Here is a 15843-nt window from a genome sequence, read left to right as displayed (position 1 = left end):
TCAAGAGTCCCAGAGTTATTACTAATGCAAAGGTTTTCAGTCTGAAACTTTGCAAAGAGATATAAATTTAAAGTCATTACAAAGGAGATCTTTTTATGTTGTTATTATAAGCTAGGAATAATTTGTGAAAAATTTATAAAAAGTAGTGAGGCAATGGCTTAGGAATTACACAATGTGTGTATGTGAAAGAACATTCACACACACACACACACACACACACACACACCTCTTTCTGGAGCAAAGGTGTAAGTGGCACTTATTAAAAGAATCAAGTAGAATCAATAAGCGCAGTTTTAAATATTACTTTCACGGTATGAAAATTTCCAAATATATTTACATGAGAATGCCTCATTTTTCAGGTTCTAACACTTATTTCCAACTTTTAAGGCATTACAACAGATGATTCACTTATAAGGCTCTTTTCCCTTAGAAAATGTATCATCGTATTATTAATGGTTTTGGTCAAATTTCAAATACGTAAATTTGAATGCTCTTTTTTTTTTTTCTTTTAAGAGAGAGTAATTAACTTTACATTTGTGGTCATATCACTCTGTGAAAAGCAGTTCATGTCTATCCTCCAAGATAAATAAATACTTGAAGACTGTCACTGAAGACAGTTCCTTTTTTGTACCAACTGTTTATGAGTCTTTTAGCTAAAAAGAAGCTACCAAGTGAAGAAAAATACATATTTAGAGATTACAAAATATATTTCTGACAAATAGGCTTCTTAATTTTAAAAAATAATTCTGTATGTAATATGTTACACTAATTTTGGAAAGAACTTATTATACACAAACGTTATCCTGAATAAGAGATATTTCTAGGGGAAAAAAATGTTGAGTGGGTCTTACTAATAACCTGTTCACTTATCAAGAGCAATTTGTAAAAAAGGAAAATCTTATTTAAAAGAGACACACTTTGATCTTTATCAGTATTATTCTCATTCTCCAACAGCCTGACAGTTTTTTAACTTGGGCTGTGCTCTTAATTTTGTGAGAAAACTATACAACTCAGTTAAGGAGGAAATGAATAATGTAATTCCTGTGGTTTAGAGAGGCCGGGAGTAAGTAGGTACTAAAGCAAAAATGCTGAGGTTTAAAAAAAAAGTAGAATAAACTTTTATTAAAAACAGATTTCAAATAGCCATTTTACCAGAAATTGAGCTTTTAGACACAGAATATGAAAACTCACTATTTTATCCCAAGAAAAACTGTACTAATCAAACAAATCTCATTGTTATTATGTCCTAAACAAGGTTTTGCTACTATAAAACTCCTCTGTACCATTTCTACTGGATTGGCATGTTTATAAGGATTGTTTTCCTACCAAAACGTTCTTTTATTCCCATCAAAATTCTGCTAAAAGCTTACTGAATGTGGAACTCCTCTTTTTTTTTTTTTTTTTAAATATATTTTATTGATTTTTTACAGAGAGGAAGGGAGAGAGATAGAGAGTTAGAAACATTGATGAGAGAGAAACATCGATCAGCCGCCTCCTGCACATCTCCCACTGGGGATGTGCCCGCAACCCAGGTACATGCCCTTGACCAGAATCGAACCTGGGACCTTTCAGTCCGCAGGCCGACGCTCTATCCACTGAGCCAAACCGGTTTCGGCTAGAACTCCTCTTATTTACCTCATCTAACTTGATACAGGAACACTCAAACATTTTGAATTCCTACTTTGCTCTTCATTCTAAAAACTCAGATTTTATAGAGTTAAAAACAAACTTTGAAGATTATCCAATTTAACTTTCTCATTGAAAGAAAAACAAATTCAGTTCCAAATTAATAAATTTGCTCAAGGTCTCAGAACTTGTTCAAAGCTGGGACTAGTGCAAAGTCATCCACGGTGTTAATTTTTCATTTTCATTCATCATTGAAAAAAGCCTAAAACAGCGGTCCTCAACCTGTGGGTCGTTACCCCTTTGGCGGTCGAACTACCCTTTCACAGGGATCGCCTAAGACCATCCTGCATATCAGATATTTACATTACGATTCATAACAGTAGCAACATTACAGTTATGAAGTAGCAACGAAAATAATTTTATGGTTGGGTCACAACATGAGGAACTGTATTTAAAGGGCCAGAAGGTTGAGAACCACTGGTCTAAAAGGTATCATTCCTTAAGGCAACTGAAGTTAATTCAGTTAATATTTTTTAAAAAGAACAAAGCAAATCATTGACACTTCTCACAAAATATAAATATTGTTTCATTAAAATTGACTTCATTAAATTCATTTTATTAAAATGATCAATAGTCATTCAACATTCAAAATAAATATACTGAGCATTTACTGCCTTGCCAGGCACCTTGAAAAAAAAGGCAAAACAATATATGAGAACTAAGAATGCATTCAGACCTATGAAAAAATTGATCATAAGATCATAATATTTTCCCGGATAGTTTAATTAATATGCCATCCTCTATTCCAACAGTCTACAGCGCTTAATAAAAAAAATACCATAATACATTTTTCCTCTTCCAGTTGCTTTTATATGACACCCTCAACTTCAGCCCCTGAATAATTCACATGTTATACTGTACTTTGGTGATGCTATTTTGAAGAACTGGTGACAATACATCACTCTACAGTTTCAAGAAACATTGTAAACCTTCCATGAAGTTTCTACCTAGACTACAAAACATTTTGAACTTAGGTTCTTTCCAAGAAAGGCTACATTCAACTGCTTAAAAAGTGTAGTCATGTATTATCCTAAATCCCCTTTTTACTTAAAAAACCACTTTGCATCATGTATATAAAATAACTAGGACCTTTCTACTAACAAGATTCTATTAATCCTCCCAACATTTACTTTTCAAACTGTGATTCCAGAATAACAGTAATATTTCACAAATAACCTGTGTAAGAGTTATATAAGAATAAATAAAAGAGGAGAAACCAAGATGGCGGCATAGGTAAACACCGGAGTATGCTGCCTCGCACAACCACTTCAAAAATACAACTAAAAGATAGAATGGACCTCAACCAGAACCACAGGAAGGCTGGCTGAGGGGAAATTCTTCAACTAGAAGGAAGGAGAACAGTGTGCCGAGACTCAGAGGAGGCGCAGTGCGGAAAATACAAAGGTGCGGAGGTACGTGCAGAGCGGGCTGGTGGCTGAGGGCGCGGTTGTCGTTTTCAATCGGGAGGGAGTCTCAGACTCTGAGATCCAGTTCTGGGCGAGTCTCTAGGGACCCAGACTCAAATGGGAGAAGCGGGACTGTCTGGCATCGGACGGAACGCGAGGGCAGCTTTCTCTCCGAGGTTTGCAGCGGATGCTGGGACTTTGAGAGGCAGAGCCTCTCGGGATGGGACTGAGAGCAGCCATAACTGCTCGCTCTGCCCGCCCTGTTGATCCTGTGCGACCCGCCCCACCCAAGCCCCGCACAGAGCCATTTGCCGGATAGCCTCAGGCATGGGCTAGATTAGTACCTCCCCAGAGGACAGAAGTTTTCCCACTGCAGACACAGCTGATTCTCACAGCCACTGGCCTGGAGGTCAAATCCCCTTAGTATTAACTACAACAATCAAGGCTTAACTACAACAAGACTGGGCACAAAGACCACTAGGGGGTGCAACAAGAAAGCATAAAAAATGCGGAGACAAAGAAACAGGACAAAATTGTCAATGGAGGATATTGAGTTCAGAACCATACTTTTAAGGTCCCTCAAGAACTGTCTAGAAGCTGCCGATAAACTTATTGAGATCTACAAGAAATCTAATGAGACCCTCAATGTTGTGATAAAGAACCAACTAGAAATTAAGCATACACGGACTGAAATAAAGAGTATTATACAGACTCCCAACAGCAGACCAGAGGAGCGCAAGAGTCAAGTCAAAGATTTGAAATGCGAAGAAGCAAAAAACACCCAACCGGAAAAGCAAAATGAAAAAAGAATCCAAAATATGAAGATAGTGTAAGGAGCCTCTGGGACAGCTTCAAGCGTACCAATATCAGAATTATAGGGGTGCCAGAAGATGAGAGACAGCAAGATATTGAATACCTATTTGAAGAAATAATGACAGAAAACTTCCCCCACCTGGTGAAAGAAATAGACTTACAGGTCCAGGAAGCGCAGAGAACCCCAAACAAAAGGAATCCAAAGAGGAACACACCAACACACATCATGATTAAAATGCCAAGAGCAAAAGACAAAGAGAGAATCTTAAAAGCAGCAAGAGAAAGAGACTCAATTACCTACAAGGGAATACCCATACGACTGTCAGCTGATTTCTCAACAGAAACTTTGCAGGCCAGAAGGGAGTGGCAAGAAATATTCAAAGTGATGAATAGCAAGAACCTACAACCAAGATTACTTTATCCAGCAAAGCTATCATTCAGAATTGAAGGTCAGATAAAGAGCTTCACAGATAAGGAAAAGCTAAAGGAGTTCATTACCGCCAAACCAGTATTATATGAAATGCTGAAAGGTATCCTTTAAGAAGAGGAAGAAGAAGAAAAAGGTAAAGATACAAATTATGAACAACAAACATGCATCTATCAACAAATGAATCTAAGAATCAAGTGAATAAATAACCTGATGTACAGAATGAACTGGTGATTATAATAGAATCAGGGACATAGAAAGGGAATGGACTGACTATTCTTGGGGGGAAAAGGGGTGTGGGAGATGCGGGAAGTGACTGGACAAAAATCATGCACCTATGGATGAACACAGTGGGTGGTGAGTGAGGGTGGAGGGTGGGTTGGGAGCTGGAAGGAGGGGAGTTATGGGGGGAAAAAAGAGGAACAATTGTAATAATCTGAACAATAAAGATTTAATTAAAAAACAAAACAAAAATAACTTCAAACTCATCAGAGAGGAACAAGAACTAATGAATCAAAACTAACAATCTTTTTAATAGTCTTGGGTTTTAATAAAATATTTATTATAAAAAAAACAAAAACAAATTATGAACAACAAATATACATCTATCAACAAGTTAATCTAAGAATCAAGTGAATAAATAATCTGCTGAACAGAATGAACTGTTGATTATAATAGAATCAGGGACATAGAAAGGGAATGGACTGACTATTCTTGGGGGGGAAAAGTGTGTGGCAGATGAGGGAAGAGACTGGACAAAAATCGTGCACCTATGGATGAGGACAGTGGGTGGGGAGTGAGGGTGGGGTGGGAACTGGAAGGAAGGGAGTTATGGGGGGGGACAAATGTAATAATCTGAACAATAAATATTTAATAAAATAATAATAATAAAAATTAAAAATAAAATAAAATGAAGAAAGAAAAAAAAGAATAAATAAAAAAATACACTTATGTTACACTTGGGGAGCTAAGGTGAACAGATCCCTAAAATCTCACACAAGTGACTCTAAGACATCTGCTTTTTTTTAAATCCTCACCTGAGGACATGTTTTCCCTTTTTTTTTTAGAGAGTGGAAGCAAGGAATAGGAGGGGAGAGAAAGAGAAAAAACATTAACGTGAGAGAGACACACCCATTGGTCGCCTCTCACAGGTGCCTGGACAGAGGCTGTGGATGAACCCTCAACCCAGGTACGTGTCCTTAACCAGGTATCAAACCTGAGACCCTCGGTCTGAGGGCCTATGCTCTAACCCCTTAGAAAACCAGCCAGAACTCATTCTTAATTCAATATTTCAGATATAAGATTGCAAACATTTCACTTGAAAGTCATCAAACAGGAAGTGGCATTTCCAATTTGCCAAAGTTTAGTAAGTTTCATCAATGGTCATAATTTGATGTTTAGAACTTTTCCCAACCATGTTAATCTTCTTGTGCCTACCAAGAAAGAAGAGTCACAAATAGAAACTTTGAAGATATATGATTTTCAAGAAAAGGATTTCAGAAAACAGAATCATAAAATTAACCTGGATTATTAAGTGCAATAAAACGTATTTTATTTAGTTATGCCAGAGACTTATCAACATTCTTTTTTCACCCTAAACATTTATAGCAACAGTCTCTCAAGGAGATGGTTTTCAGTACTACATGGATCTAATAAAATGTGTGAATAACTTTTAAAAAAATATTTTTATTGATTTTTTAAATATATTTTATTGATTTTTTTACAGAGAGGAAGGGAGAGGGATAGAGAGTTAGAAACATCGATGAGAGAGAAACATCGATTCAGCTGCCTCCTGCACACCCCCTACTGGCGATGTGCCCGCAACCAAGGTACAAGCCCTTGACCGGAATCGAACCTGGGACCTTTCAGTCCGCAGGCCGACGCTCTATCCACTGAGCCAAACCAGTTAGGTCAAAAATGTGTGAATAATTTTATAACACTACACTCAATTTAGCAGTTCCTAAAAGTCTTTTGGGACATCCATCTCAATGTTTCTAACTTTGCCCATTTCATTCTTTGTTCTGATATTCTTTGGTGTTTACCAAATAACACACACACACACACACAAAATTATAATTTTTTTTTCATCTTATGAATAATATTGAAATGTATCCCTTGTCAGGTCAATCTTGGGATAAAGATTCAATGTTTTTCTTTGAGGATCAAAGAAATAATTCAGAAGAAATGGTAAGCATACTATCACTTAAACTCTCTTATTAACAGTCTCAATGTGTTTAGGCTCAAATCTCTCAAAATTTCAACTACACTACATGTGGATTTTAAGACTTCAAGTTACAGATAGAAGTTCTTATTTAATCAGCCAAAATCAAATCTGAATGCTTATTTTTATTTCTTTACACTTCCCAAATCAAAAAACTTTTGTTGGGTAACTGCAGACACTCAGCTGAGTCAATGAACATATTTCAGACAGCTGCTTCTTATTGGTGAACCTAAAACTATTTTTGCTGAAAGAAATGCAGGTTATACAAAGAGAAATAAAAGTTAGAACTAAAAAATAAAATGGTCCCACAAAAAAAGACCTCCACTTAGCACAATCTGAAGATGAAACAGCAATATTGAAATATAGACATTCCTCATTTAAGGGGGAAATGTCTTTTAGGAAAAAGTGACAAATCATAAAAATAAACTAACATCAATTTACAAACAACAAAAACTCCCAGAATGTCTTAAGTAAAAGGTGGAGAAGTTATTGGTGTGGATAGCAGGCAACTCACTGAATGTTAGTACCTATTTCTTCAAATCTCCAACCTCTTCTATGTAGTATAATTTTTAAAACTGTCAAATAGATATTAACCATTATAGTGATGAACAAGATCATCCTCCATTAAAAGCAGGCTACACTCTGCTATTAAGAAATTGAGTTTTGTACTAACATTTTTGCCATGGTTTATAAACATTAAAGTTAAAAGTTTTCTAGGCCCTAGCCAGTTTGCCTCAGTGGATAATCAGCCCACGGACTGAAGGGTCCTGGATATGATTCCACCCTCTCACTTGGATATTTTTCTCTCTTAGTCTCTCCCTCTCTCCTCCATTCTCTCTAAAAATCAATGGAAAAATATCCTTAGGTGAGGACTAACCAAAAAAGAAAAAAACTTTCTAGCCAACTTTCAATGAATAAGAAAATTAAGTTAACCAAAATTCTTCTTTTCTAAAAACTGCAATTTATCTTATAATTTTTATTCTAGAAAACTGGGACATTCATTTTATTTCTTATACTAGAGATCCAGTGCACAAATTCGTGCACCAGTGGGGTCCCTCGGCCTGGATTAGGGCCCCACCGGTGCACAATCGGGGCCAGGGAGGGACATAGAAAATTGTGTCCAGGTGGGGAGGGACCGTGGGAGGGCTCCAGGGCATGTCTAGCCATCTCACTCAGTCCCAAATGGCCTGACCCCAGCAGCAAGCTACCCTAAACAGTCGGAGCATCTGCCCCCTGTGGTGGTCAGTGCACATCATAGCGAGCAGTTGAGTGGCCTTAGCATATCATTAGCATACTAGAGGCCCGGTGAATGAAAATTCATGCACTCAGGGGGTCCCTCATCCCAGTCTGTGCCTTCTCCCCAGGGGATCAGGCCTAAGCTGGAAGTCAGACATCCCCCTGGGGAGCAGGCCTAAAACTTCAGTCGGACACCTTAGTGCTGCCACGGAGGCAGGAGAGGCTCCCAACATCGCCGCTGTGCTCACAGCTGTCAGCCTGGCTTGTGGCTGAGCAGAGCTCCCCCTGTGGGAGTGCACTGACCACCAGGGGGCAGCTCCTGTGTTGAGCGTCTGCCTCCTGGTGTCAGTGTGCGTCATAGCGACTGGTCGTTCCTGGTTGTTCTGCCGTTAGGGTCAATTTGCATATTACCCTTTTATTATATAGGATTATTATATAGGATTACACTTGATTGGTTGAACGGACAATGGGACACTTAGCATATTAGGCTTTTATTATATAGGATAATAAAACTCTCTTCCTATTTGTTCTAATTTGATATAAAATATATTAATGACCCAAATTTTGTCAACTGATGTTTTTCTCTAAACTATCAGAAAAGAGCATTCTTCTCAAATGTGTCATTGAGAAATATGTAAGGCTAATATATAATACATATGTATCAAACACAGCTGACATACATGCAATTATGTATATAAAAATATGCATAAATATAGTTCTATTTTGGATCCACTTAATAATTCATAAGGGAGTATACAACAAGTCAAATAATAAGAAGTCTATCTGTTCTTTATTTCAACTCTATGAGTCAGAGCAAGGGAACAGAAAGGACTGGTTTTGGCAGATAGACCAGACTATTTGCCACTACTAGTTGTCTAATTTAAGGACCTCTACTCATGTATAAAAGTAGGCTAGTGCCTACCTTCATAGAGTGGTAAGAATGGAAGCAGGGTTGGTATCCCTTAGTGGTCTTTCAAGTCCCAGGGAAAATGTAAAAGAAGAAATAGAACACAATCCCACGAGTTCATCATCATCCTTACTAAGCAGAAAGAGTAAAAGAGCCATTCTCAATGAAAATGGTCTTTTAAATCATTTAAATATAAATAACTTCAAACAAATCAACAAAAACCTCTAGCACATTTTGTTTTTAAATTTGAAGGAAAGTAAAACATACTCAAATCAATCCTTGAGTGAGCTCCAGTAAAAGCGGAAGAAAGGCTGTCTTGATGAGCTTTAATCCTGAGAGAACCACTGAATGGATAACTCCATTCAGTAAAAATCAGATGCACTGTTACCCTGGCACTGATATCTAGAACTTCTGACTCAGAGAGTTCCAGAGGCAACCCTTCTAGGTCCAGACTGGTTCTTAGCAGTTGGCAGGTTACTAACTGACGAACACAGAAACCCTGAGTTTACAGGGCAGCTTGAGACTCACAGAAAGTAACAGTGTCATCTACCCAGTGTAAGGATTAAGTAACAGCAAATAACTATAAACAGATAAAAAGCTGAAGCCAAGATTCCTCAAACTCAAAACAGACTTTAATCTAAGGGGAACGATGCCATCATTTAAATGAAACAGTGCTTGGCTAGCACAGGAAAAGGGAGTAAAGTGTCCACTAGCTAAGTGTAAGAGAAACATACCAATTCTGAGAAGGATTTGGTGGCAGAAAACAAACTGGCATATATACAAAAGAAAACCATATTTAGTGATCTTTAATAACATTATGATGTCTAGGTGAGCTTCCTAGAGTCCCAATTCCTCAAAACAACTATCAATATTAAAGCACAGCTGCTGCTATACTTTCTGTTCTGTTGTTTTTATTAAAAAGATTTTGTGATTTATTTTTTCAGATACAATAAAACCTGGTTAGGCTTTTAGAAATGTGGATTTTTCAGCCAGATAATAAATGGCAATATAGTAGAAAATTAACTTCAGGAAGCTCACTACTTTTTTCTCAAAATTACAGACCCATTTGAACATTTCTCTGTTTTCTTAGCCAGATATAAAGTTCCAGACAAAATGAATATCATTATTCCAGCAGTACCTAAATTCAAATTTTAAAATTATTCAGAACTACTTTAATAATCTAGATTAAGCTGTATTTTGTATAATTACGTAACTGCATAAAGCTCAACTCAGAGGTTACTTTTACATATATCACCAACTTTGCTGTATAACAAACTTAAAACATGAGTAAAAATTACATACATAGTTCAAAATTTATTCTTACATATTTTTTAAAAATTCCTCTTCCAAGTTAAGCTCATTAAATACAGAATCTGGCCGAAACCGGTTTGGCTCAGTGGATAGAGCGTCGGCCTGCGGACTGAAAGGTCCCAGGTTCGATTCCGGTCAAGGGCATGTACCTGGGTTGCGGGCACATCCCCAGTAGGAGATGTGCAGGAGGCAGCTGATCGATGTTTCTCTCTCATCGATGTTTCTAACTATCTCTCTCCCTTCCTCTCTGTAAAAAATCAATAAAATAAAAAAATAAAAAAAATACAGAATCTGTAATAAATGCATTTCCTAGTTCCCTCTGAAGGAAAATCCTGTATCATATGTTTATATACTTTATATACATTAAATTTATATATGTTATAAGTTTCCTAACTACATGTAAAGATGATCCAACTTATTTATACAATAATTTTTGGAAAAATTTTCTACAACATAGTCATTTGGGAATATATGGTTTTCTTTCAAAAGACATTAAGTAAAATAAGAATACTAAATGAGTGTTCTAAATTTTCTGAAGCACTTTCAAGCCTGTCTAAATTAATAAAATACTAAGTGAATTAGTATTACAAAGGAGACTTTGTCACTGATAATTTCAAATATTAATGTGAATACTTAATGGGTCAAGCTTTTTGCATTAATCAAAGAGAATGTAAGAGTGTTTAGAGTTTTCTCCTATGAGTAAAGTTTTCATGTCAGGTAATTTCTCCCATTTTTCCCTTATATGTATAAACGGATAGTTCTCTCCCTGCATTCCTGAGGAATAAAAAGTTATCTGTTCTGCTAGAGATAGGATGATATTATTAACTCCTCCCCCCCCCCCGCCCCCCCCTTGTTTTTTGGTTACAAAATTCTTCTCTTGCCTTATACTCTTCTTAGCCTAAAATCTGCCAGACTTACATGGGATATTCACAAAGTGGGTCCATAAGGTCATGAGATTAGATTATTTTGTGTCCCCTCCACCCATTCAAAGTCAGAAAGAACCTACTTAATCTTGGTTCAACCAACTAAAACTATAAACCACCAAGTATAGATTACCCAGCTCTTTGGCCAGGAGTCTAAGGAGTGATTAGGCAGTGTTTACAATTTACAGAGGTTAAGATAGCATTTGTATCCATTGCTCTGTGTGGCCTGTTCTCTGGTGGCTTTTGCCTTTGATCCACAAATTCAAAGGCACTCACAAAACGAATTCTGAACAAAAAACACGATTAGAAAATATCAGTCATGTGAGAACCCAGAGTCAGATTATTCCTCAAAAGTGACTGTAGCACTAATCCTTTTAGGATGGAATCTGCTTATGGGAAAACTGAGTGAGAGTAGCAAAGGAAGGAACTCGGGCCTCAGAGTTGAGAATTCCCTAGCAGAGAAACACAGAAAAAAGGAATGAACAACTTGCCTCAAGCACCAGGTGAAAACAGACCCACTGAACCCAAGGAAAGCCCAACAGTAAAAACCAACACTGACTCAACTATGGTGAGAAAAGACATGGGGTTAATTTGGACAAAATTAACAAAGGGTGGGACTAACTGCCATGATCACAGCATTGAGGCTAGAGGAACAGGAAGAGGAGCAAGAGGGCAAAAGCTCAAGGTTTTACACTGAACAATAAATGTCTGGATTGCCTGGTGAATGAAATTGGGAACCCAAAGGTATTCATTATACTTTCTCAAAGAAAAGATCAGTATATTCTTTCTCTAGGGAAAAATAATCAACCCTAAACAACAGAGAGGAAGGAAAGTTTGATGTATGTCCCAGTTGCTGGGATTATGAGAGAAAATAACTGGCAGGTCACTGTGGACCAAAAGCCTAGTAACTTATGGGCCAAAAGCCCAGGAAGGTAGATTCAGACTTTTAAGTGTTGCCCACACACCAGGGAGAAACCACTTGTCATTAAAATTTAAAATAGAATACAAACTGTTGGAGTCAAAAGGAATCTTACGGATCACTGGCCTACCATTCTCATTTTTCCAAAAATCAGAGTGAAATTGAAGAAGAAATGACCCGGGTATGGTTTACAAAGCTACTCACTGGCACAATTGTTTATAGTACTGATGACTTTTACCCATTGCTTTTAGGGAAATTACTATTGCTGAGATTTCAGTGCTTATTGCATTTTCATCTTCCTTTCTTCATTAAATAAACATCTACTGAATAGTAAGTACGAAGTACTAAGCTAGATCCTAGTATAGTTTCCTGGAAAACCTCAGAAAATAAACGGGGCAGAGAGTGGTAACAAGTTTGACAATAGGCAAAATAGTAAGTTCAACCAACTAAAATTATAAACCACCAAGTATAGATTATAAAGTTAGGAAGAACAACTGTGGTATGAAAATTGGAATGGCATACAAGTATAATCAGATACCAAAAGAATAACTGTCTGATAAAAACAGAAGTGGGTAAAGAACAGAAGTGGGAAACGAGTGGGTGGCAAATACAAGCTGAATGATTTACTCGAGGTCCTGGAACTTTTGCAATGCAGAACAAAACACAGGCAAAGTCACTGTAGCTCGCAAACAGTTGCCCGGGGGTCAATCTTCCTCAACTTGACTTAAGGAAAAAAGAAATCAGTAAAAGATGCACATTTTCCTGCCAAAACTGTCTTAGAAGTCAGGAACAGTTGACAATATCATTTAACATAAGAACATTACATTATAGCCTGGCTGGTTTGGCTCAGTGGCTAGAGCGTCGGCCTATGGACCGAAGGGTCCCAGGTTCAATTCTGGTTAAGGGCACATGCCTGGGTTGCAGACTCAGTCCAACGTGCATGAGGCAGCCAATCAATGATTCCCTCTCATCATTGATGTTTCTATCTCTCTCATCTCTCTCTTCCTTTCTGAAATCAATAAAAATATCTATTTTAAAAAAAGAACATTACATTATAATGTGGTTTTCTCCAGAGAAAAAACTTAGCTAGCAAATATACTTAACAATTTTCGGATCTCTGGACTTAACTACATTTATCTTAGAGAAATAACGTAAGAGGCATGTACAGGAATCTCAAGAATTTTCCCTCTGCAGCTTTATTTCTCATAACACAAAAATTGGAAACAACCTAAAAAGCCACCACAAAAAAGTAGGTAAATAATGTGATATTTTCATTTAGTGAAATTCAAATGTGATCACAAATGAATTACGGGTATAAGCAAGCGTGATTACCAAACATGAGGTTGAGATTTCCTAGGTCCAAGATGGTGACATAGGAAGAATTTACCTCCTCCCAGGATCACTTTGAATCTAAACTTAGAAACAAAACAATTCCCCTCAAGAAGAAATAAGGGCTGACTAAACAGTTTCTGCAAAACAAACCCAAACCAGAGAGATCACATAGAAATGGGTAAGACGGTAGGAGAGAGACACTTACCTTGGGAACCCCACCCCCAAGGCAGGGACTTGTGGTAGGGAGGGATCACTGAAGGGCCTGTGTGCACAGACTCGCTGCCCAGGGGCACGGTGGGGAGAAGGGAGGGAGGGGGAGTGGCTTAAAAAGTATCTAGAATATACATAAGGAAACTCATTTTCAAACCCTAGAGCATCTTCCAAACAGGAGAACTGCAGAACTCATTCCGGTGTTGGAGAAACAGGAGAGCATTATTTGTTATGCTCCCCTCCACCTTGAGCACAGGATCCAAACACTCTAGCCAACCATTGTCCACAGGCACCCTGCTGCACCCCAGAACCCAGGCCCACACCAGGTGCACAGGTTGCCAATGGGAGTTCCCGTGGCCTGTGCCCTCTCCAGCCAGAGCGCCAGGCATGGGGAGCTTGTCCCTTGGAATCCAGATAGTCCACACCCACTCCAACTACAGTCCCGGCCCCCATTCAACCTGTTCCTAAGTCTTCCCACAGACAACAACCACTTGGGCCACAGCTCAAGCTTGACGGCTGGTTCCCCAGACTCCCTGTGGTCCCATCCTACTCCAATTACAGCTTCAACTAGCCAGTCCAGGTGTCCGGGGCAGCTTGCCCCTGGGCTTCCCACAGCCTGCACCTGCTCCAGATTCAGCCTCAACTGGCCTGCCAAGGTGGCTCCAGTACAGCTTGCTCCAGATCTTTCTGCAGCCCAACCTCACTCTAGCTTCACCTTCAGCTGACCTGACAAAGATACAAAGATACCCCTTATACACATTAAAAAAAAAAAAAAAAAAAAAAGGCTACACCAGGCCACTCCTTTAAGACTGGGAGAGGTTTCTGTTTCACCTAATTCACAGAAACAAACACAGAGACAGTCAAAGTGAGAAAAGAGAAATATGTTCCAAATGAAAGAACAAGAAAAAAACTCAAACCCCAATTAAAAAAGAACTAAATGAAACAGACAATATACCATATAAAAACTTCAGGACAATGATTATAAAGATGCCCAATAAACTCCAGAGAAGACTAGGTAAACTCAGTGAAAACTTCTACAAAGAGACAGGAAAAACAAAACCAATCAGAACTGAGGTACACAAAAACTGAAATGAAAAATACACTAGAGCCGTGGTCGGCAAACTGCGACTCGCGAGCCACATGCGGCTCTTTGGCTCCTTGAGTGTGGCTCTTCCTAAGCCTTAGGAGTACCTTAATTAAGTTAATAACAATATACCTACCTATACAGTTTAAGTTTAAAAAATTTAGCTCTCAAAAGAAATTTCAATCGTTGTACTGTTGATATTTGGCTCTGTTGACTAATGAGTTTGCCGACCACTGCACTAGAGGAAAGCAAAAGCACATTAGCTGATGTATAAATACACCTCAGGGAGCTAGAACACAAGGTAGTGGAAATCACTCAGAACAGAAAAAAGAAACAAGATTTTTTTTTAATGAATGTAGTTTAAGGGATCTCCAGGACAAACACATATCAATACCTGAATCATAGGGATCCCAGAAGAAGACAGAGAGAAAAGGACCGAAAATATATTTGAATGAATAGCAGCTAAAAAATTTCCTAAGCTGTTGAAGGAAACAGATATCCAAGTCCAGAAAGCACAGACAATCCCAAACAAGATGAATCCAAAGAGATCCACACCAAGCCACATAATTAAAATGCCAAAAGTTAAACATAAGGAGATAATTTTAAAAGCAAAGAGAGAACCAGCTAGTTACATGCAAGAGACCTCCCTCCCCAGACCATCAGTAAATGTATCACAGCAGAAAATGTGAAGGCCATAGGAAATAGCAGAATACATTCAAGTAGATGAAAGGAAAAACCTGTCAAGAACTCTATCCAACAAAGTTATCATTTAGTATTAAAGAGTTTCCCATTATCAAGTGGGATTTATTCCACTTGATACACCGCATAAACAAAATAATGAAAATCATGATCACAACAAAAAGCATTTGACAAAAATTCAAAATCCATTTATGATAAACCTCTCAAAAAGTGGGTATAGAAGAAAAATGCCTCAACATTTATGATAAACCCACAGCTAGCATCATACCCTTTAGTGAAGAGCTGAAAGCTTTTCCTCTAAGATCAGAAACAAGATGCTTATTCTCACCGCTCTTATTCAACATAGTATTATAAGTCCTAGACACAGCAATCAGAAAAAGAAATAAAAGATATCCAAACTAAAAAGAAAAAGTAAAATTGCAATGATTTGCAGATGACATGATACTATAGAGAAAAATCAAAAGATTCCACAAAAACTATTAGACCTAATATATAAATTTAGTAAAGTTCCAAGATAAAAATTAATATTCAGAAATCTGTTATGGTTCTATACACTAACAAGAAACTATCAGAGCAAGAAATTAAGAAAACAATTCAATTTATAATTGCATCAAATAAATAATAAAATACCCAGAAATAAATTTAATCAAGGAGATAAAAGACCTGTAC

General features: G+C 37.7%; 1 protein-coding gene across 6 annotated transcripts in view; it reads right to left on the bottom strand.

The window, feature by feature from the left end:
* The window catches only part of BBX (BBX high mobility group box domain containing), a 291018-nt gene that overhangs the window by 140712 nt on the left and 134463 nt on the right, over positions 1 to 15843 (bottom strand). The gene's annotated exons all lie outside the window — the stretch shown is intronic.

This window comes from Myotis yumanensis, unplaced genomic scaffold (assembly GCF_028538775.1).
Source record: "Myotis yumanensis isolate MYYU_CA2020_CCGP unplaced genomic scaffold, mMyoYum1.0.hap1 SCAF_2, whole genome shotgun sequence".
Lineage (NCBI taxonomy): Eukaryota > Metazoa > Chordata > Mammalia > Chiroptera > Vespertilionidae > Myotis > Myotis yumanensis.
Note: the sequence above shows the minus strand (reverse complement) of the source record. Positions and strands in the feature narration are given on the sequence as shown.